Consider the following 22,129-nt stretch of genomic DNA (forward strand, 5'->3'; position numbering starts at 1 on the left):
GCTTATTTCAAATAATTGAAATGACAAAACTTAGATAGCTCCTTATCCCTTGTGGTTGGGGAACTTAGGACCCGAAGGACAACGAAGTCTACTATATCAAATCACTGAGATTGCAAAAAAATCTTATCTGGTTTACAGCCCTCAGTATTTGAAGGTGGTCATCTCCATTCTGCCATCTCTTTTGTCCATCTCAATGGATGTCCATCTCAGTCCATCTCAATGTCTCAATGTAGCACATACCACTCAAAATAAATTAAGCAAGAGGTCCTGGGTTCGCTCACTGAGTTCCCAGGAGCGCCAAAATGAATACGACTAAGAGCCTCTTGTCCTTCTATCGTATCCTGTCTTTTATCAATATCTATTTCCTTCGTTTCTCATGTTTAGTTTCTGTATATAAACCAATTCAAACAAAGCATTTTACATTTTACGGTTACAGTCGACTTCTCATTCTCTTACAATTTTGGGTTATAAAGTCATAAGAATCAATCTTACAATTGCGGTAAAATCATCGAAGTTAATGTGAGGCATTAACATCTTTTAGAAGATCTACATTAGGACTGTGACAGCTAATTTAAATTACCATGATTCTTTTTCTCTTATGAAGCTGTTTTCCTCTAATAAATAAGGTCATGGGTTGGGCTTACAGTTCATACCGATAAATCAGAAGACAGGCAAATCTGTTTTGGGATCAGTTTGTTCGATAATAAAGTATTTTATTGATTTTATTAGATTTACACTAATTTCTATCTCATCTTGTGTCTCTCGTCTCTCTCGCTCTCTTTCTCACTCGTTTCTTTCTGGAATACTAGCATTTCAATTACGGAGAGACAGTGAAATGAATTTGAGTTTGTTAACGGCGTTTTGTATATTTTTACCGTTTCTACTTTATGTTAAAAGGTCGAAACAGTGCTTTGGACAGGTTCAAATGGTGTTCAAGACAGAATCTCGCAAAAAGTCAGGTATGTCTGTGAACAAATCTTCTATTACCCTGTGTTTGTCCTGGAAGACACCCGCGAGAAACCTTAACACAAATTGTCAGCAGTCATCCAGCACTTTTATTGATAAAAACGGGATGCCCAAACGACAAGCTACACGAAAATGTTGCATGACAGTTGTAGTTCAAAACTAAATGAAATCAATTGCAACAAAATTACATTGGCAAAGATTTTAGTCAAAATCTAAAACAAAATTACTGCAGTTCAAGTCACTCACTTCTAATATACTTGTAAATAATTTTTGGAACTATTTATAATGTTGGTTTCCAAGCTCTCTGTGTCGATGCAATTCAGAATTTTTTTCTTCACATCTTCTTTGAAGACGTGAGAGAAAAAAAACTCATAACAACTTAACTTTTAGTTATTGAAAACCAATTAGCCATTCCAAGTTCACCCAAAGAACAAAGAAACGAAGGACTAGGGCGGTTAAAAAGGTGATTAAAACAAACTTAAAACAATTAAAATGATTTGTACGTGTGAATGGCGTAAAAAATTGGCACTCAAGTTTGGGGGAGACTGTGCTCCCCGAGCAATGGTGCCTACAAGTTAAAAAAATGTGTGTTTCTCAGGATGAATATGACCAATTCTTTCCAACATACAGAGTTTTTCCCACTAATTTTACCTCAAAACTAAGAAAAATTGTACTGTCAAATGTGAAAACAGCACACAATTGTGGGATGAAAGTGAGAATTGAAAATTGTACACTCCTGAATTGAGAGACAGTGATCCGAGATTTTTCAACAATCGTTTAACTTGATTGTGAAGTTACTGAGGTTTTTTATTTTTTGATTGGACCTGTTGGATCTGAAGAAACTATATAGAATGCAGATAAAATGTAAACTATATAATAATAGCAGCTTCTCCTTACCGTATTTGCATGCATATTCATTGAGTTTTAGCCCTGTCACACTTTTCAAACTTCATTCAAAAATCCCAAAGCTCCTACAGTGAACATGTTTGAATATGGAATTGTATTTAGCATTCTAAAACAATTGTTTTCCTTTTTCTATGTGCGTGATGGCCAAGATCTTTTGATGTTAGTATTGTGTTTCACTGTTTACCAATTCGAATTCGGGAATGATGGCTCACCGCCGAAAATTCCAGATGGTGGGCACGGCGAGTTTCAAATAAAACAATAATGGAGCAAATCTCTCATACAGAGATTGTTTTAGGACCAATTTGAATGCTTTTTAACCTTTTCTTGAGATATTTTGTTGCATGAAGCTTTGTGTTTAGTCGGACCAGTGAACCTATTTCTTTATGAAGTTTCTCCATTCTTGAGCTAGCGGGCAATTTAATTTAAAAAATATAATTTTTATAATAGATTTTTTCAGATGATTCTCATTTTGATTAATTTTGTTTTTCACTTGTAAGAAGTCTTCGCTTTTTAATCGTTTTTATTGGACAAAACTATCAAAGCACTTACGTGGTAATCGTTGTTTTGTTCGTTATTTCATCGTTATTTTTGTGTAAGAAATGATTGTTTTTTCGAAAAACGACGAAAAAATGTGATCCCTGCTGGGATTCGAACCATTGAACTCCCAATAAAATAGCTGATGCACTAACCACTGCGCTATCAAGCCAAAATTGAGATATGCCAAAACGATCTAATAGAGAAAAACTAGTTCAAGAGGAATTAAATGACAAAAAAAACGATCAAAAAACGACAATTTCTTTCGAAAAAAAAAATCACGTAAGAAACGACAGAAAACGGCGATTTCATTTGAAAAAAAAACGACGTAAAAAACGACAGAAAAACGACGAAAAAATGATCTTTTCTTACATTTAAAAGACGACTTAAACGATGGAAACTAATGAATACGAAGGAAACAACGACAAAACGACGACAAAACGACAAAAACTACGTTTTCTTAAAAAAATATTGTCGTTTTTTCGTCGTTGTCCTCAACACGGGGTTTGTACAAAAATCTGACTTCACTCGTCAAATAAAGTCAATTAAGTTTTTTTGAACTCCCTTTTTGAAAAAAAAACTAAAATTCTAAGGCATTTACTTTTGAAACTTTTAACATTTGTACCGAAGGCCTGGTGAAAAAATCAACTAAATAATTCACATTCAGTGGCTCACGTTATAAATTTTTCACACAATTAGACCTCGTCTTTGGCTGACAGGTTCTCTGTAAGCGTGAACCTACTGTTTTATGTTTCAGAACCCATTACGTTTTGGAATCCATTTAAAAGTCTGATATGTGTTTTGTAGACCGCGGAAATTTTTATGAAGTCCTCTACAACGTAGAATGGAATTAATTGTCAACATAAATCCATAAGCCAAAACAGAAAGGAAATTTTCACTTATAACAGCGGAAACAAATTTCAACATCCAGTAAGCAGCCAGATTATATGCCTCAACTTTTTTGAGAATTGGGAGTATTTTTTGTTAATCAAAATAATTTTTCTGTTGGAAAAATTCGCCCAGAGGGCCTCAAATATTGATAGAAAATTGTGCTTCCGAAAAAAAAGAATTAGTTGTATGTGACCAACAGAGCAAAATAAATATTGAGTATGGTCGTGTATGGTGATTCACAATACATCTCACATTACACTAAAGTTGTGTAAATTGGACTTCGAGTTTGAGTAATTTGTGTTTTATTGTGAAATTAAAACCCACTAAATTATGTGCAGGTTAATTTATAATTTTTGTTATAAAATCTGAGTTGATCAAGAGCTTCGCATAACGTGTAGGTTTCCTGCTTTCAAGTTTTTGAAGAGGAAAACGTGGATTGCTCTTACGTTCAAGTCTGGCGTGAGATTTTGAAAAGTTTGGTGATTGTGTTATTGATGTTTTCCTGTTTGAAAAGACAAGTAACGAATTATTATTTTCAAAAAGTATCCAGGTTGAGGTCCCAGACCAAAAGTACACATGTTCAAACCGTCCCACACAAAACATTTCTATGTCCAGACCACCCAAGACGGATCGTACTATTATCCAGATTTCCGTGCGCTCGAAAATATTTGTGCGTTCTTCGTGCGTTCAAAAGAGCGTATGTCCAGAAATTGATGTAAAAATAACTTATTGCCAATTTTATTCTTGTAAGTTGAACACAACGTTTTTATAATGTATTCATTTCAAGTACAGATATCTTAGACTGATGTTTGTCATGAAATGCACCAGGAGTTATACTAAATATATAACTAAATATATACTAAAATATTAAAATTTGTTCGATGAAAATTTTGGTTGAAGGGGTAACAGCCACCCTGTATTTAAAGCTTCTTTTTTGTTTCGCAATTTCAGTAATGGTGTATAATTCTAGTCGTGAAATTGTCCACAGCAAAACAAAATGTTGAGTGCGACTTGTCTTGCAATTGACGTTTTGCAGTTTTTGAACTCAATTGAGTTCAGGTTTTCTTCGTTGAAAGCTTTCACTTGTGTGAGCGCTCTAGAAAGAGTGTTTCGTCAAACAACGGACCATCAGTTTTTGGCATTCTTGTCTCCATTCAAAAAAGTTCGTGCGCTCCAGGGCCACTGGGTTCAGACTTTCGTTCGCTCAAAGTTACCTATGTCCTGACTATCGTTTGTTCATTCGTGTTTCAAAACCGTGTAATTTTGAACATACGAAACCCCCTGGTGCGTTCACTTAGTTGTGGACATATTGATTTTTGATCTGGGAACTCAGACTGGGTACATATTCTGAAAGATTTTAGCTTCAATTTTCTGCATTAAAAAAATAGAAGTAATTTGCCTGAATGGCAGGTAAGCCATTTTCGATAGAATTGTGCGGGCAAGTTTTACTACCTTCACACTTAATCCACGCAAAATTGGATATACATTATTTAGTGTTTACTATGTCCAAATTCACATTACATTCACAATGCATGGTTTATTTTTTCTGAAGTCCAGTGGCAACCATATCCTGAGTGTGAAGACAAATTTCTTCAACTGTTCAGGAACAAAGAATAAAGTTTTTGCTAAGTTCTACTACAAGGATGATGAATATCCCGGACACAAAACTCTCCTCAACAGCCAGTTGGAGTCTGGCTCTTACAATCAGCAGTTCCGTCCAGATCAAGAAAACGCTTTCACAGTCTGGATCCCAGACTGGAATAAGGTCAATTTATCCCATATCCAGATCGGGTTTGAAACGATTCCTACACCTGACGATGATTGGATTATAAAAGAGTTGCGTATTTACGACCACCTGTGGCGAAAGTATTTGTTCATCTCTTCAAGGAGTGTGAGATCGATCACTAAAACGAGGCCAACGATAGAACTGATCCGTCAAAGGGAGGTGGTAAAATCCCACACGGTTAGTCAACATCACATTTCTTCTCATGTGGTATTGGTTTGGTGAAAAGTTATTTTTTCTATGTCCTTGTTTCATAGTGTAGGTTTGGCTGACATTCAAGCCTCCGTACCGACTATACTGAATGATTTACTTACCATGAAAATTACCCTATATGGTACCTTACTTATCATAGAACGGACCATATATGGTCCATAAAAGTCCCTTATGTTCTTGCTATGATTTGAAAGGAGCTTTACAATGACTCTTTATAAGGTAAGTAAGATTCCATATGAATATCGAACACAAACAGTTATTTAAAACGCTTTGATGGACCATTTATGGTCCGCTCTATGGAAAGTAAGGTATCATATGTGGTCCATTTTATGTTACGTAAGCTTCCATATGTGGTCCGTTTTATGGTAAGTATGGTACCACATTCTACGAAACCACTGAGAATTTAAATTTTAGCGTCTCGTACAGAAAACTGTCATTTCTACCACAATTTCAACTATCGTTCTCAAACTCATTCTCTGAACAATTATATTGTGGATTCACAATTGATTGTAATAGTATGTTTGCGTTTTGCACCAAAAGGTACTGGCAGTAAAATGCGACTTTATACAATTTTGATGTCTCATTAAGAACAGTGAGTAAAAGTAGCATATTTGCGCAGAAAGTTAATCTCCGCTGAATGCTCACACAGTAATCAAACGAAAAGGACACCAAGGGAAATTTTTTATTCCTATTTGTGCTATTGGTACGTCATTTCTTTTCAATACTTCATATTCTAGGGAAGCTGGCCCTATAACTGTCCAGAAAACTTCGAAACGATACCCGGCATTCCAAACAGATTTTACCAATACCTACAAATCAGCAGGGGATTCAAAGAAGCTATGGACTATTGCAAGAACCAGTGAGCCTTAATTTGTAAAGATTAAGTTTTGTTTTCCTAAAAAAAATTGCACGACTCCACTAGGTTGTATACATTGTCATTTAGGTCAGAAGTTAGCTCAATCAATGTTAGAGAAGACAGAGTTTATGAGCGATGTTGAAAAAATTGTTTTATAAGTCGTAAAGTTTAATTGTCACAAGATACATTTCAATCAGAAAAAGTTTGACTACGATGTGAGCGTTAAGTAAACATTCGTCAGAGAATCCGTGTTTTTTGTTTTGTGTTTGTCAATGTGGTCAGTGAAATTTTAAAATTGATTTCATCCCTAAAAATGAGATGTGTTTTCTTATTAATATTAAAAAAAAATTGCGGAGATTCAAAAATAAAACAGATATAAGAGTTGTAGATGAAAAATGTTTCAATGGGGCCGTTGTTCCAAAGTTCATTACGATGCAGAGGTATACCCCATTATTTCCGCCTTAATAAAATTGGCTCGAAAATTAGATACATACAATGAACGAAATTAGGAGACATCCTTTGTATCTTACTTTTCGCGAAAGGGGTTCCGCTAATTTTGCGAATAAAAGAACATTCGGTGCGAAAAATAGGTAACCAATCGTGTAGCACATTTGGGCTCAATTTATGTATCTATTATTCGCGCGCATTTTGAGCATGCAATAAGCACTTTGATAAAGATTTAATTGAAGCTTTCAAAGCTTTAAAGTGCTTTATTTACATGCAACAACGAAAACTGATTTTTTTCTGAAAAATCCTTTGCACATCAAAGGCTTTGTATATGAATGTGGGACTGGCCGATTTTAATAAGTAAAAATAAGTAGTACTAATAAGTAGTAATAAGTGGTAATAAGGTACTATAAATAGTAATAAAGTAGTAATAAAGTATTACTAGTAGTAATAAGTTAGGCTTAATTAAGTAAGTAGTAATTAAGATAGGCTTAATTGTGGATTATATGCGAAATCGATAGCTAAATTATGTGAGAAAAAACGATACGTAAATTGAGGAGATGCGTGATACAACTCGCGCAAAAAATAGTTTATTAAGTTCGTACTTGTATTTCGCGGCTAAACTTAGGACACTTTTGCGAACACGGAATACGATATTCCCTTCCATGTTGCCGGTTTCTGTAGCTTTTTTCCGCAAAATTGTACCACTTTCAATGTATTAACATAGTAAAATGAACACAAGATACACACATCGGGCATGTCTGGCCGTGACGATTTGGGTATACCTCTGCATCGTAATGTTTATTTTGTTATACAATCCATCATTAAATGGTTTGATTTTTATGGAGTGATGTGAATTTGCATTTAATTTGAGTACGGTTGACTCTAAAATCATTTGGTATGTGGATTTTTGTGATAGAATTCTTAATTTTAAGACTTTGGGGGACAGTATTTTTTTAGAACTTTATTAGTTTTTTATGGTTAGAATATTTAGTTGTTCATTGGTTTGAGGATGGGTGACTTTATATCGTGTAACTTATTTCTTTTGGTACGTAGAAATTATTATGCAATTATTCATTTTAAGGCTTTGGGGTCAGCAATTTTTGAGCTCTTTTTGTTAGTTGTTGTTTTTTTTTAAGTTTTGGTCTTTTTTAAGTTGAGGATGGGTTACTCTATATCATGTAACTTACTTCATTTTGCACGTAGACATTACAATAAAATTCTTTTTTAAGACTTTGGGGGACAGTATTTTCTTAGCCCTTTTGTAAGCTTTTTATGGTTCGAAGTTTGGTTGTTTATTAGTTTGAGGATGGGTGTCTCTACGTAGTGTAACCTAATTCAATTGGTATGCGGATTTTACTATAGAATTCATAATTCTTAATTTTGAGGCTTTGGGGTCAGAATTTTTCTAGTGTTGTAATTTTTATGGCTCAAAATTGGTTGTTTATTAAGTTGAGGATGGGTGAATCTATACCGTGTAACTTAGTTCATTTGGTACGTAGACATTATAACTGATTTAGTTGTTTTGAGGCTTTGGGGGTCAGTATTTTTTATTTCATTTTTGGTTTTTTGGCTCGAAGTATGGTTATTTACTAAATTCAGGATGTTTGACTCTATATCGAGGAACTTACGATAATTGGTATGCGGACTTTACTACATACTTCTAAACTCTTTTTTGAAGCTTTGGCAGTCAGTATTTTTTAGCTCTTTTTTTAGTTTTGTTTTTTTGGTTCAAAATTACGTTGTTGAGATTTTCCAAGGACATTTCAGAAATTTGATCATTTCAGCTGAACGTAGATTTCAGTATTTTTTGCCTTTTTGGCAAAACTCCTCTATACTAAAATGTTGTAAAGTTTGTTGTAGACATTTCTGTTCAAGTTGATCAAGTTGACAGTACTTCTAGCTTTTTGCATATTTTCGCTATACTTAAGGTTGATGTGCCCAAGGTTCTTGTGTATGATTAATTAGACTTCATGACTCTGTTTAATACAAATTGTGTATATTAGGGAATTCCTTCGAAATTTGGGCTTCGTTTAAATCGAGGAAAAAAGATTTGGCGTTTATTCTAATTTGCCACTTAAAAATTCAATTTTCTTTTCTACATTAGATTCATTTCTTCATGGTGCAAAAACCCATTAAATGGACACTTTTTTGTGCGATAATTTTTTTAATTATTTAAGAAAATTCAAGAACTTTTTACTCGCAGATTATTCACCTAATTAATGCAGAACATCACAGATAGCGACAAATTACTTACAATTGTAAGTAATTTGTCGCTATCTGTAATGTTCTGCATTAATTAAGTGAATAATCTGGGAGTAAAGTGTTTTTGAATTTTCGTTTGTATTTATCAGGTTGATGTTTTAAGTGTTGTTGGTTTTGCAATGGATTTTATTCGGTAACAGTTTGTAGTGCTCTGCTGCGCTTGAGACAGTTTAAATAGGTCGTGATTTATTAGTATGTACACTTTATAGCTTCTAATCTTTCCTCAAAAATGCATCCAGTAATAGTGACACTGAGCGCACTTTTTCAAACGATTTCCTATAGATCATTTGTAATAGAACTTTGTACTTTGTCGTATCTATTCAGAGACAAACACTTCTTTATATAAACAGTAAATTTTTTAATTCGAGCAATTTAAGTTAGTGTGGATTGAAATCTTTTCAGCGAAAATGTTCCGTTTCTACTTCCTAGGTCATGTGGGATAATTCCGGAAATTCTTTTAGTTGGATAACTGTTAGATAGAGCATACTGTAAAGCAAATTGGATTTAAAAATGTCGAAAAGTTTAAGTTTTTATATGCGTTATTTTTAAGTTTAAACGGCTTTTATGCTCCTGAGTTTTGTGGTGTTATGTTTTTGTTTGACTTCGTGGCCATTGATGTTAATTTTGGATATTTGCTATGTTTGAGGTTAAGCTGGACTTCTTGAGTGTATTGGTGAGGTTAGTTGGTTATTGAGTTTATCAAATAAATTCCATGTTGCAAAGATTGAGGCGTTGGCATGATATGTTTTTTTTGCTCTAACATTTAAAAATGATTTTTGAGGATGTTTAGTATTAGCCTCTGGTGAAGATTTTTGAGATTTTTGGGTGTTTTACGTTTGTTGAGGGTTAGATTACTATGAGCGCTTATTGGTAGCCAAAACTCCTTATAGTTTGTCGTTTTTCAGATATCTAAGGTGGATTTTTAGCCAGAAGTTTTTGTGGAGGACATATCAGTAGTATTGACATATCATAATTTATTTAAAAGTGTTTTGACTGACTTTTTGACGTAAAACGATTTCTAATTTGAGGAAAGAAATTGCATGGTCTCATTTTTTTAACTGTAGCTTGTGAATTTGCCTTTTGGGCGTATTGGCAATTTAGTGCATTTTTTTTCTTAATTAGGTCAATTAATTCATTGGGTCAAGTATTTTTTGCCTTAAGGGTCTCTAAATGTTTTATTGTGCAGTTGTATACACGATGAGAATAACATCATTCTTTCTATGTTTTTCTGATATATTTCGGAAGCAGTGTCAGCATCGCGAAAGACATTTTCCAAAAATTTTACCAGTATGTTTGTGTTGAATAATGTAAAAAACATGTGGCTTCTTTCTTGTGTATTTCTTTTGGATACGTATTTGAGATCATTTGCTCCAGTTCTTTGAAAGATTTGTTAGTATTTAAAACGTTTTTCTCTGCAAAGGCTCACGAATCAAATTGCGGTGATATTTTAGTTAAGATATTGAACTGAAACACCCCAAGATTTTCCCGGATGGCTTTTTTGGGAGTGGCAGTTTTAAGGCTAATAGAATTTTCTGGCTCATATAAAATAGTTTTATTAGTTTGTATTGGAGTTTGTATTAATAGGTAAATTTGTATCTAAAAAAATCATTCTGTTTGATCTGCACATTATAACCCAGGCGTAGGCCTCGACTTATGAAAAGACTTATAAAGTCTAGTGGGGGGGGGCAATATTGGCTAAATTTACAAGATCGAGCTTCTTAGTTAAATTTGAGCTAATATCTTCTCATAGGTCGAGCTAAAGTCTTTTGATAACTGAGATATTCCAGCTAAGCTCTTTCCATCGGTCCATCACTAGTCTTTTCATAGGTTTGTCTTTTTTCAAAGTTCCAAATTTTTATTTTTTTTTATTCTGTACATACAGAAGATACAGAAGCAGAAACAGAGCAAGACTAAATAGCTTTGCATCAGAGCATTCCAAATTAGGAAATAGTTTGAAAACTGCCAATAGCCTAAGTATTTTGTCAAATCTTAAGACAAGGAGTTATGGCAGCTTGAGTATATAACTACATTGCGTGATTCAATGAAATCAGCTAAATTAAGTGTTTTGGTCCTAGTCCCATTAGCCATGACAAAATTTCGGGGTTATTCATTTTTTTACTTCCAAAATTTTGGGCTCTCTTTTATGCAAAAATGCAGGTTTTTGAGGGACTTTTGGTTCTTCCGATTTGTAAAATATAAAGGAGCAGACTTGCTGACTAATTTATATGCAATCTTGCACGTCACATTTTAATGGCAAAAAGGCAGACTTAATGAAATGACCAATGATGGACCCATGAAAAGACTTTAAATCGACTTTAGTTGCAAACTCTATGTCGAGCTTAAGTCCAGCCCAAATTTTGGGTCGAGCCGAAGTCTTTTGTAAATTTTTGGGTCCAGCTAAAGTCTTGTGCAAAAAGTCTGCGTCCAGTTTAAGTCCAGAGTGTCTGAAAGTCCAGCTTAAAAATTTTCATAGCTCAAAAGAGTCGAGTATGGTCTTTTCATAGGACATTTTTGTTGTTTCATAAGTCTGGACCTAAACCTGGGAAAAATGTAACTGCCCATGCGGATGTGCTAGATGGAAAAAATGAAACTGAAAACGAGTGATCTCCGTATACTGGTTGAGTTATAGATGTTTGATCCTCAATTTTGCAGATGGTTTTGATAGTGCTTCCAATTGAACTTTCATTGTTACCAATTTCTAAATGTAGTATTTGATGGAAGGTTGACTAATTGATTCAACAAAGAGTTGTTTGAGAAATTGTAATAATTTTGAGACCAATTTTGGCAAAAAATTTTGCATGATGGTAGGTTACCACAACAAAATTTTTTCTTTTTTGAAATCTATTTATACAAATTTGTCGAGGTTGCTCTTACAATTTATGAGGTCCCTAATTTTTTAATCGCATTGGTATTTTATTAAAAGTTGGACGAACGAGAAATTTCCGCTTTTCCCAGAAATCCGTAACATCAGGCACCGGATAGCCCAGGGGTGTATGAAATCGCAAAATCTTGGTTTCGTTAGTATTGGAAGCACCTTCTAAGCTGTATCTAGTATAACTGTCCATCCCGGATAAGATATCCGAAATCGAAAAAAATTTCAAAAAACAATGTCGAGAGACAACGTAAAAAACAATGTCTCCTGTCAGGTGTCTTAGCAGCAATTATTTCTGAGTATAATACACTGAACAAAACAGGATAAATTTTTATTCCATCGGTTGTTCAGATACTCTGACGGCTTCTATGGCAATTCAGGTTTTTATTCGGTAAATTTACATTCGAAAGACGATTTTAGGTTTCTGAGGTTAACATAATATTCCTGGAACTCATTGTACAATTTCCTGCCTTCATTGAAACCCTGTCTCATATAACTATTAAAAAAAGTGTGAAATATACAAATGAAAGTTTTAGATCTCATCGGACAAGCCATCTGATTAGCCTGAAGCCTCAAGATTACCTGGGAACAATGGCAAAACACTTTCAACTTGGAAAAGGTAATGTAAAAATTTTTCTAATAATCTGATAAGATAAATCAGTTCGAGAAACGGCAATACAAATTCGTTTGCCTAGTTGACAAAACCGAACAAAAACAACAGAAATGTGTAACAAAACTTTGGTATATTCGATTTCAAACGTAAGAAAGCTTCGGTTGTTTGGTTTGTTTGGCATCGTCGGTTGTTTCGAACGTAAAAAGTGTATGTACAAAAATTGCGGTGAAAAAACGTCTTTCCCGGGTCGAGGTGTTACCGCTAAAAATCGCTAAAAGATGTAAGATTTGCGGTGAATTTGAAAAAAAGTGTAAGATTTGTGTTCAATGCGATGAATGCGGTGAAAAAAAACTTTTAAGCGGTGAAAATTTTTTTTTCAGCGCTGTGAAAGAAAATTTTTCACCGCTACAAGCAGGATCCGGTGAAAAAAAACTTTTCACCGCTACCAGCAGAATGCAGTGAAAAAAAATTTTTCACCGCTACCAGCAGAATGCGGTGAAAAAAAAATTTTCACCGCTGAAATCGCAAATCTTACAAATATTCACCGCGCTAATTTCAACGCTTATCTTATATTCACAGGAAATATCATTGCAGTAAGTGACAGATGGCGCAGTGGATTACGAAGTTGGTGACACGCATGAGGTAGAGGTTCGAGCCCTTCTACGTGTCTTTTTGTAAGACTTCCGGTGAATTGCGCTGAATTTTGCGGTGATTTTCACCGCAAAATTCAGCGCAATTCTTACAAAAATTCACCGCTTTCAGCGCATTCAACGCTAAAAAATGCGGGCGCTTTGCGGTGAAAAAAGTTTTTTTTTCACCGCTTTTCACCGCTAATCTTACATTATTTTTTGACAAAACCTCGACCCGGGTTTTCACCTCTTATCTTAAATATTTTTCAGATTTTCTCGACCCCGGTAGCGCATTTCATCCCAGAGAATTAGGAATAATGCACAATCCGGCTTTTTATGGTTTTTTATATTTTGCCACCTCTAATACAAAATGTCGATCATATGTTTAGATGAGCTTTTCTGGGTGAGATTTGCCAAAATTGACACGAGTGCTGGAGAACTTTTCCTCGAGGAACGTCACTGGGCAGATGCAGAAAGTCTGGAACCAATCGAGTCTATCAGTTGGCAAGATAGGGTGAGCCAAGGGGTAGAAAAAACGAGTGGTGTGGTTGTTTTCGAGGTGATAATGGGAGACTAATGCACGACTGCAAGTGTCACCCGAGAGCACAATTAATATGTGAAATATCCGACTGGAGCATAGAGAACTCACCATTCGAATTGTGCGAGGAGTGAAAGTTACCATTCCAGGGTGATTGGCTGGCGAGAGTCAACCAGGTCTAAGAAGAGACTTTTGAAAAGACAATGCTCAACCAAAATATACTATGAAAAGACCATACTCGACTCATATTTATCTTAAGATTTGTCAAAGTTATTAAGGCTTTTGGAAGTTTTCCAATTGATTCTTAAGTTGGTGCAAAGCTATTTAGTCTTGCTCCGATTCTGCTTCTGTATGTACAGAAGCAGGAAAAAAATTTTGGAATTTTGGACATAAGAAAAGACAAATAGTGGACCCATGAAAAGACCTTAACTCGGCTTTGTTGGTTATGAAATGACTAATAGTGGACCCATGAAAAGACCTTAGCTGGACTTTCTTCGTTATGAAAAGACTTAAGCTCGAACCATGAGAACTTATTAGCTCGACTTTAACTAGGAAGCTCGACCGTGTAATTGTAGTCAATATTGCTCACCCACCCCCCCCCCCCCCCACACTCACACACTGGACTTTTGAAGTGTTATCATAAGTCGTGGCCTAGGCCTGGGCAGCGACACGGGATTGTAAAAACAAATTAAAAACCAATGATAAAATGCGGATCGAATGTGCAATTTAAATGTTACAATTTTTCGATTTTCAAAAATTTCTCTTTGTTTCTCAGAACTTTGACTGGTTTCTCGACAGATAATAAAAAAAAAGATTTTATCCGTTATTCGCGGTACTTATACTATCTAATTTCTACCCGATCTTGAGTCTCAGAGCATTTCAGCGCTGAACCAGCAGATTTCAGGAGAAAGAAACTAAATCAGGTCTGAAACATTGCATCTCCAGAATATTTTAATTTTCTGTATGCGCAGTTTTTCTTCATTATGGTTATATTGAAGTCATAGAGTTCGTCCAGGCTAAATATATTCTGTAGAGGCTGAAAATTACTCATAACACAAAATAAGTCTGAGCATAATGATATCATGCATTTGTAGTATATAACTCGTAATTACTATAGTAGTATGCACACTATCTATACATAAGCTAGTTTATAACCAATAACCACAGAGCCCCATTAGCTTAGTGGGTACGACTTGCTACGCAAATTAAATGTTACAAGTACCCACGCGGAAATTCGAATGACCTAGAACGCAAAACATATTGGCGGGAACTAAGTTGAACATGTTGTTTATCATGCAGTAAATTTTACTCAAAAGTGAAGTCTAGTCAGTGTAAATTGGGACCTGAACAGAGTTCTGGCCATCATGAAAAACAGAAAGTCGAATGTGTCTACACATTAGATTCAGTACTGATTTGCTCTGCCACCAACCTCCGGGTAGTGACATTTTTCGTTTTGAGGATTTGGTACTGTTGTGACATAATTTGAAAATTTGTACTTAAACTATTTATGCTGTACTTAAAAGACACTCATAATTATGTTTCACATCAGTAAACTTTACCGCCGACTGTAAAGTCAGTTTTTAGTTTTGATCAGACTTTCACATTTATTAACATTCATTCTCCTAACCTAATTCTTGAAATTCAGTTGTTCTCACTCTTCTTAGTTTTGCTTCAAGTTTTGTTGTATGCTCAGTTAGTGATAATGATTCAGTCCCAGCGCCAAAACGACACAAAAAATTAATCCTGTAATTGAGACGGTGACACAGGAAGAAGCACTACAACCACCTGCAGTTGAAGCTACATTCCAACTGTCGGTAGTTGGCCCCCAGCATCCCCACCTATTGGAGCTTGGTCTCCGGAGGAGTACAATTTTGAAGATTACGAGAGAAAAGTCAGTATGAGCGTCTTTGATGCTGTAAATTAAATTTAAAAACCTGCAAGATTAACGATAATATTTCTTTCAAAAAACTGAGTAATTTTATTCCTTTATCTAATTTTAAATTGTCAATTTGTTTCCTGCCATAATTAAAATATGTCTTGTCATTCGTTCAGTATAATCTGTATATATTAATCATTAGTGGAATTGCGCTACATTTGAGCAATAAATTCTGTTTACGTTTGAACTTATTTGTAAACTTAGCTGGTTTACATTTCATTTAATTTAATTTGGAAACCTACTACTCTGCACTTAATTCGTTTAAAAATGATTGGATTTGCGCCTCAATTGGGCAATAATTGATGTTTCATGTTTAAAGCTCGCTGTAAAAATTGAAGGTTTACATTTCATTTGATTTAACTTAAATAGCCTTTACGATTCCTGTGCACTAATTCTGTTTAGTTGCTATTTTCCAAGTTTGTCTTTAAAATATTATTTACAGTAACTAGCACATATGCTATTAATATTATTTAAATTTTACACATTCACATTTTAAAATTTGTCGAAGTCGTGGATATTTGGTACGGTTGTACCATAACTTGCTAATTTGTACTTAAATTATTTATGTTGTTCCTGTCCTAGTTAAAAAACACTCATGATTATATTTCACATCAGTAAACTTTACCGCCGACTGTTAAGTCAGTTTCTTTTAAATATTAATCAGAATTTTATATTTATTAACATGCATTCTCCTAACTTAATTCTTGAAATTCAGTTGTTCTCAATTTTCTTATTTTTGCCGTCAGAATGATCCTAAACGGATTCGAGACAGAATTCCACGTCATCAAAATAGAGCTCCATTTGTCACACTTTTGCAAAAGAGCTATTCACCAGAATACAAATGAAGTCACAACTACGTCTATCAACAATATACAAAGTTCGTGGAAGCGATCTCGACCTGCAAGAAGCAATTTCACCAAACCTAAAATCTGTCCAAATTTTGGCTATGGGTGGTCGGCCGCTAAACGACAAAATTTCCCTGCTCGCGGAAAGAATTGCAAAAACTGTGGAATTGCAAATCATTCTGCAAAAGTATGTAGAAAGCCTAAACAACAGCTAAAGCCAAAGCCCAGAGTCAACAATGTTGATGATACCATCTCCGAGGCAGCGAAGGTGGGTACTTCAGCATCACTTGTAGAGCAATTTAATCATATCGATAGATTGCTTCAAAAACACAGTATCTTCAATTCAAACTAGGATTCTGACTATGATGACTTTGATGACAACTGTGTTGCAACAATCTTTAATAATGACAACATTGGAGAGGTAGAACCAGTGAATGTAAACATTGGCATCAGAAAAACAAGTACAAAAGCATTAGTGGTTTCGGGAAGCGTTTGCACCAAAAGTCTTGCAAATGCAGTAGTATCGAGTTCTCAAGAAAGCTTTTGGGTACAATTGCCGGAGATGCACGAACTCAAAACCTTCTCTAATGGCTTATTCAAACTATCGGAGAAATCAAGGCTTCAGTCAAATGTAACGATTGGGTAGCTACTGACGTTAATGTGACGGTCGTTGAAGATGGTCATAGGCCAACCATCGGACGAGATCTTTTTTCACAACTAGGTTTCTCGCTCACTCGGACAAAACAAGTCTCAAAGGTTGATCAAAATCAATGTTTTTAAGAAACAAATAGCATTTGATTTCCCTGGTTTCATCTCAAGTATTGGTAAATCATTAAAACATTCAGTTAAATCCACATTTCATGAAAACGTTACACCAACACATCAGAAAGGACGTAGAGTACCAAATAATTTGCAACCTTTTGTTAATGAAGAACTTAAAAAACTTCTAGATGAGGAACACGTCATAAAAGTAAATAATTGTTCTGATAAAAATTTCATACAACCAACAGTTATCACGGTAGAGAGCGATAAAACAGTTGAATTGGCTCTCGACTCTAAAATCTTAAATAAATCCATTCAAAAAAATAAATATCAAATGCCTAACATTGATAATTTAATTGACACGATGCAACAAAATTGAAATACAAACGCATCACAAGATACAGCATTATTTTCAACACTGGATTTGAAATACGCGTACAATCAACTTAATTTAGACACGGAAACGGCTCGGCATTGCAACTTTAATATTATAAGTGGCGAAGGCACCGGTACATAACGCTTCTTTACTGGAGTTTACGGATTAACTGACATGCCAACGGCTTTCCAGAAAGTAATGGACTATACACTAGTTGGAATCGAAAAAACACATTTTTTCCTAGATGATATTATTATTGTCAGCCGTGGTTCTAAAGACGATCATTTAAAGTTTGCTTATAATTGTCTCAAAAAATTAGATGAGGAAAATTTGAGAATAAATCTACCAAAATGTCATTTCGCCAAAACAGAGATAGAATGGCTGGGCTATATAGTTGCATTCGCGTCTCGTTTCCTGAACTCTAATGAGGAACGCTACAGTATTAAAATATTAGAATTATTAGGGGTTGTGTGGTCCGTAGAATCTTTTGAATAATAATACTATTTGGAAGGTCATTCACAGTCATTACGGATCAACGGGCATTGCTTTCAATAATGAAAGAAAACAGATCTAACAAATCTTATAATAGTCGTTTAACCGTTGGGTGGATCGATTTTTACCTTTTGATTTTAACATTGAACACATACCAGGCGCAAAAAGGTAGATTATATTTCCAGCCAACCAAGTCATGAAGCAAAATTTACAAACAAATATGATGAGGAATTTGCGGTTGCAGCAATTAGCCGCATTGGTGACGCGATTGCAGCAATTTATATAAATACCACACAAAAAACTGTTAAATAGAGCACTTTAGCAGCGTTAGTCACACACATTCCACACGTGCCTCAAATACTACGTCAACAAAACATACCAATTTGCTTTGTGCCTTAAATCGTCATACAACTCAGTTGCTTCTGCGAAATGATGCACAGGGGTGCAAAGAAGTGAACCCATACCTCCCCTCATATTGGAGGGATCTGCACGTCAGATCTGGATGTGTCTGCGTCGGCAAACGTGTGGCAATTCGACACTCAATACAGGATGCAGTACTTGAGTCTTTCCACCTCACCCACACCGGCAGCTGGGATATGATTACCCTCGGACAATATGCAATCTGGCCTTACATGCATAGAGAGATTCTCAATAAGGCTGCACAGTGCACACTTTGCACTTCGATTGGTAAGAATCTAAAACCCAACGTTCCAGAACCAAAATGGAATCCTCTATCAAATTGTTCCAGACCTAATGAAGAAACCAAATCTAACCTCGATTTCGGAGGTCTCATTACAAGTGCAAAGGATCAAAATACACATTTCTTTGCTTGTATTGACCGTTTTCCTAAATAACCTAAAGAATTTCTGTAAAAAAATAATATTAATATTGTCACTGCTCCTGCTAACGATCATAGAGCTATTGGATTAGTGGAGCGTTTGATACAAACAATCAAAATGCGTCTCAGCTTCATGAAATTAGAGAATAGAAATAATACATTCAAAATTAAAGAAGCAATAAACTCAATAGTATATCAATTACGTAAATGACATATATGTAAACAAAAGACAACAAATGTAACACTTTTTTCCAAGCACACTTTTGAAGAAAGCCATACACAACACTAAGTAACATTAGCACAGTACCAAAATCATCTAATTTGTCATATAAAAATATACACTCACCACTATTTAGACGCTAATACAGTCGCAGTGGAAGACTACCTGGACGATAGTGGCTGGGTGACTAGTGACAGCAGTGATATTCTCATCGAGGAGGTATTGACAAAAGCACAAATTGATGCAGACAGGAGATACAACGGTGAAAAGAACAAGTCTGTCTCTAGATTCATCCAGCAAACTAAACTGACCAAACTCATTCCTTGAGCAGGTCATTCCTAGACCTCAAGCAAGCTCGAAAGGTGTCAAAACGCTCTAAGAGGGATCTGAGGGGGCTTTGGGAGACATTGGCTCCAGGCAGCACAGTGTTCAGGACATCGCCTACAACTACTGCTATAAAAGAACCTGGCATTCCTGAAGTCAAGGTTCGTAACAGTGACATCGCTAAGTTCGGGACACGAGCAGAAAGGAACACCGAACTCTGGCAATGTCCATAAAGAAGGCCCCCGTCTTACAACAAAACGATTGAGTAAAGGATTGCTCAGCACTCTAGGAGCTCAAGAAGAAATATCGGGACGACATTAAGATTCGACACCGTCCAACCAACGACTGGCACTGCTTCTGGCATTTCCTCTAAAAATAGCAACATCTCCAAAGCAATGCCATCCCGGAAACCTAAGAAACCTCAAGCAGGGAGAAGCCGCTAACGTCAATCTTCAGTAACCCCTAACACATCCAATGCTTCGTCAGTTGCTGCGTCGTCAGTCACCTCCTCCACAGCTTCTCCTACCACCTCAAAATCAAAAAGGACCAGAAAAACACCCGACTATTTTGGTTTCGAGAGCTCAATATGCTCAGTTAGTGATAATGATTCAGTCCCAGGGCCAAAACAAAACAAACAAATTAATACTGTAATTGAAACGGTGATACAGGACGAAGAACTACAACCACCTGCAGCTGAAACTACATTCTAACTGCCGGTAGTTAGCCCCCCAGCACCCCCCCTATTGGAGCGTGGTCTCCGGAGGAGTATAATTATGAAGATTACGAGAGAGAAGTCAGTATTAGCGTCTTTGATGCTGAAAATCAAATTTGAAAAACTGCAAGTTTAACGTTAATGTTCGTTTTTTCAAAAAAACTGAGTTATTTTTTTCCATTATCTATTTTTAAATCGTCAATTTGTTTCCTACCAATAATTAAATTATGTCTTGTCATTCGTTCAGTAGAATCTGCTTAAGTTATTCATTAGTGGAATTGTGCTACATTTGAGCAATAAATGCTGTTTACGTTTGAACTTATTTGTAAACTTACCTGGTTTACAATTCATTTAATTTAATTCGCTACTGTGCACTTAATTCGTTTAAAATTGATTGGATATGCGCCTCAATTGCGCAACAATTGATGTTTCATGTTTAAATTTCTCTTTGAAAAATACAGGTTTACATTTCATTTGATTTAACTTAAAAAGCTTTTACAATTCCTGTGCACTAAATCTGTTTAGCTGCTGTTGTTCAAGTTTGTCTTTAAAATATTATTTACAGTAACCAGCACATGCTTTTAATATTATTAAAATTTTACACATTCACAGTTTAAAATTTGTCGAATTCGTGGATATGTGGTACGGTTGTTTTTACTTAATTTATTTATGCTGTCCTTGTCCTAGTTAAAAGTCACTCATAATTATATTTTACATCAGTAAATTTTAGCGCCGACTGTAAAGTCAGGTTTTCAGTTTTTTTCAGACTTTCATAATTATTAACACTCATTCTACCTTATTACATTATCTTACAATCCTACCTTATTTCTTGAAACTTAGTTGTTCTCAATCTTCTTAATTTTGCCGTCAGAATAGTCCTAAACGGATTCGAGATAGAATTCGACGTCATCAAAATAGAGCTGCATTTGTAAAACACTATTGCAGAATAGAAATTAAAGCAGTATTCCGACAATTAGAAAATATAGTGGATTCGTACCTCAAATCCCACCTCAAAAATCTACAACGTACCCGTGACTCAATTGCATACCTCCAAAGAAAGAGGCATCACAGAGGATAACGACGAAAAACGACGATCTTTTGTAAGAAATTGTCGTTTTTGACTTTTTTATCCTTTTGTTTGGTTTTGTTCTTCTTGGTCTTTTTTCCACTTTTAGGAAATTGTCATTTTTTTGTCGTCGTTGTTTCGTTGTTTTTTCGTTCATTGTTTTTTTGTAAGATTTCGTTGTTTTTTGATAGCTTTTGTCGTTTCTTACATCGTTTTTTTTGTAAAGGCTCGTGTACTGATGGTATACTTGTCGTTTTTCCATCGCTTCTACACAATAGAGAAAAAGCGCTGAGTTTGACAAAGGCGCTGAACTTGTAGAAGGCAACGCTCTCCCTTAACTAATTAGTTGCTTAAATAGCGCTTCAAGTGAAGTTTTTCAGCGCGAATTCAATTAATTTTTGTAAGCCCAAAACAACCAATCTCAAATCTTAGTCCGACTCCAAAAACGCTTCTCTAGTTATAAATAAAAAAATTTTCATTGCAGTTTCAATGTTAATTCGATTTTTTTTCCATTTTTTTGTGAATTGATGAAAGTCTTGATTACAATTGATATAAATATGGAGGCAAACTGATAGAAATTTAGTATTGTAAATTTCTAAATTTTCATAACCGGGTACCCGGAGCTCAACTATTACATAATTGCTTTTTGGGCGTTTTTGACTCTATGGGTGACTTTATGGGCGAAACATTTTTCTTGATCTATTCCTCTTGAATTCTATTTTAAACTTCATTTAGACCCTAAGATGTGTTCTTCTTGATTGCTGAAATGCAAAACAAATTTCAAAAATATCTTTTCATCAAAGCGGAAACAAAAAAGCCTCGAAGTTAATTGTGAGGTTAAATTGAGCCAGCATTCTCCCATAGTTCTTTTTAATGTAACTCCGACAACGTCATTTCCCAGCCAGGAAGAAAAAGGAGAATTGTAACACAACAAGAACATACTGGAAAAATCTCATAGTCTGTTTTTTAACGTTTCCAACACATTTATAGTTCTATTTATTTTTTACATTATTAACAAATAGGTGTTACATTTGGCGTGTAAGTT

This window comes from Convolutriloba macropyga, chromosome 3 (assembly GCF_964194025.1).
Source record: "Convolutriloba macropyga chromosome 3, txConMacr16.3, whole genome shotgun sequence".
NCBI classification, from domain to species: Eukaryota; Metazoa; Xenacoelomorpha; order Acoela; family Convolutidae; genus Convolutriloba; species Convolutriloba macropyga.